General features: G+C 40.6%; 1 long non-coding RNA gene across 1 annotated transcript; it reads left to right on the top strand.

Moving 5' to 3' along the window:
- Positions 1–453: 453 nt before the first annotated feature.
- On the top strand, positions 454–2137 carry LOC119907136. The gene is made up of 2 exons (XR_005445079.1): positions 454–606; positions 1349–2137. It is a non-coding gene; the product is annotated as an uncharacterized LOC119907136 (long non-coding RNA).
- The last annotated feature ends 812 nt before the right edge of the window (positions 2138–2949 follow it).

Below are 2949 nucleotides of genomic sequence, written 5' to 3'. Positions count from 1 at the left end.
AAATTAGAAATGTGGGCCACAGATGTATGACCGGTCTTGTCCCACAGTTTAATTTCAGATATTTTTGAGTAAGGTGCTAATAATTATTTAAAAGCATACTTCCATGACTTGTATTTGTAAACAAACAAATTTAAAAAAATTAGGCCCATGATGAGTTTTTTTTTTCTTTTTTAAAATACAAAATCTAGACACCTCCTCCACTATTTTTGTACCTTGCCAGTAAAAAAACCGTTTTAAGATTTATTTATTTTTTGTTAGGAATTAATTCAAATAATGTCATGATCCTGTAGGGATTTAGCTCCATTCAAGCCGTCTTGAAATGGTGATCTTCTGAAAAGGAAAAACTAATGGGAATTTTAATTCTGAAACAAGGCCCTGGAAATAGTAGGCGTTAACGTTCTGATGTCAATCAATTGAATTTATCAACGTATCCACTCAGTGTAGGCTGCACCAGGGCCGTGGACAGGGACGTCACTGGAACGAGCCAACGGTCGAGACTACCAAGAAAAAAGAGAGAGTGCTGACTCACTGCACTCACGGTCACGGACTAGTTTGGGGAATAGCAAGTTGCCCAGAGCACTGTGGCTACAAGCCAGCAAAGAAGTGGTGAGTGAGAAACAATAATTTCATGTTTATGAAAACGTTACTGTTTTAGTTATTACATTTGCTGTTAGCTCACAAAGCTAACATTCGGGAGAGGTCGGGAGTCTAGCTTGAATGTTACTGTAAGGATGGGGCTAGGCTAGGTATAAGCTAACGTTAGCTAGCTAGCTAATCGTCATAGGCTATTAAAAAGATGTTATTTCCGAGTAAGCTTGTGAAAAGTGCTATTTTTGGTTAACCTATTTTGCAATTAAATTTAGATAACATTAGAGAATGGTATTCTTTCAAGCTAAGTGATATGCCTTGATATAGATTAGCTAACGTTAACTTAATGTAGTTTTGAAAAGTAACGGCAGGATTTTTGAATTTAGCGGCATTTGGAGATGCGCGTGCAACCATCACGCCATGGCCGTGCAGCTCTCCTTTAAATTTCAAACACGCAGAAAAAATATTTTACGTATTACAAGATTATCTATATCAATGCAGTGTCACTAATCTTGAAATAATTTTGAAATAATTAGTTCAGCTCGAGTAGTTCATATGTCACCTGCTCTGCTGCGTGTGTAAGGTTGACTGACGTTAATACACACAGACATGAAGCCCCATCAATGGCCCATCCTCAACCTGGGGAAAGACCTCAACCTGGGGTAGAAAGCCATAGGCAGCCATTACTGGTTCATATTGTACTCTGTCCTTTAAAATCCTGTAGTCACAAGTTAATTGTGTGTGTTTTTTTTTTTTTTAGCTGCTGTGAGGCGTAACCGTCTGACATCTGGGGCCACGGACCAAGAAATAGATTCCACCATCAAAAGATGGCTTCATCTGGCTCCGGATAGGGATGGTGGCAGGAGGGAGAGGATGAGGAGAAAAGAGCGTGAAGAGAGCAGGACAGCAGTAAACAATTTAATGAACTGAAACATGGCATAGACATGTGTGCAGAGTACAACGGGTTCATGTACTGAAACATAGCATGGATGTTCAGAAGTTGTTTTTTGTCAAGTGTTTCACAAGTTTACAAGTGCAAAACCGAACTGAATTTCAGCTGGAACAGCGGGAGGCCAGGACTGTGTTTGTTATCCTGGACGAAAGTTGTGTGCAGAGTACAATGGGTTCATGGACTGAAACATAGCATGGATGTTCAAAAGTTGTGTGTGTTTTACAAGTGCAAAATCTAACTGAATTTCAGCTGGAACAGCAGGAGGCTGGATCCGTGTTTGCTAACCTGGACTGGGCTAAAACACTTAACCTGGTCTGGATGTTGTGGGAAATAAATACCATAATTTCTGTGCCGGAGAGATCCTCACGCCAAACTATGTTCAAAAATCTTTTATGTACAAGTGTTTTGTACAAGAATTTCCTATTTGTCTGTACATTTTTACAAATGCACTGCTGACGTGGGGGGGTTGAGGTGAGAGGAGATAAGTGGAGGAGGGGACTGGAAAAAAGAGAGGAAGAGATTGTCTGGCAAATAAAATTTACAGTTTTGAAAATGGCTTGATGTGGAAAAATCAATAAATATTTTTCATAAAACGTCTGTATTGAGGCTTTTTTTTTTTTTTTGTAATCTGGGCCAAATACGGCAACTGTATAAAATTAAAGTGGCATGGTGAAGGTTAGTTGAGGCTGACATGTGGAAACAGTGCAAAAATCAGGTATGGTCCAAAATAGGGCCAGCTATAGTCATACAGTGGGCTGAGATATGGCTATATCATGGGCCATATGTGGCCCGTGTTCTAGCTACCAGATATGGACCACTTGTGGACCGTAATTCATTGATGTATCTGGGCCGAGTCTAAGTGTGTGTGTGGCCCGTCACTGGGCCAGACCAGTTTTGCTATGTGGGAGGGGTTTACTGGAGAACCTTATTACCTGAATATCCTGAAAAATGCCTCGGAAATGAGTACAATTATTGTAGATATTTTGGATAAAAAGAGATTGGACACTTAATATAACCAAGACTTGACAACTTGGCTTGGGGTGGTGATGGCGCAGTGGATAAGACACATGCCCTTGGTGTGAGAGACCTAGGTTCAAATCCTCACTGTGACCCATCCACCATGTGTCCCTGAGCTAGACACTTAACCCCTAGTTGCTCCAGAGGCGTGCGACCTCTATATAAGTCGCTTTGGATAAAAGTGTTAGCTAAATGTATATGCGTGACCTCCTGACCTTTACCATCGAGCAAATGCAACAATACCAATAATACCTCTTGCTGTCTGCTTGCGCTTCACTGACCTACAGCAAGCAATAAAGTCACAACAGAGACAAGCAAGCTAGCTAATCAGAGAACAAAATGTATTCATTCAAACAGAAACTCTCAGTCGAGTGGACAAGTACTGCTTTTTC

Source organism: Micropterus salmoides, unplaced genomic scaffold (genome assembly GCF_014851395.1).
Source record: "Micropterus salmoides isolate LMB-PRFRI ecotype aquatic unplaced genomic scaffold, ASM1485139v1 Ms_hic_scaffold_17, whole genome shotgun sequence".
Lineage (NCBI taxonomy): Eukaryota > Metazoa > Chordata > Actinopteri > Centrarchiformes > Centrarchidae > Micropterus > Micropterus salmoides.
This window is presented reverse-complemented; position numbering and strand designations above follow the sequence as displayed.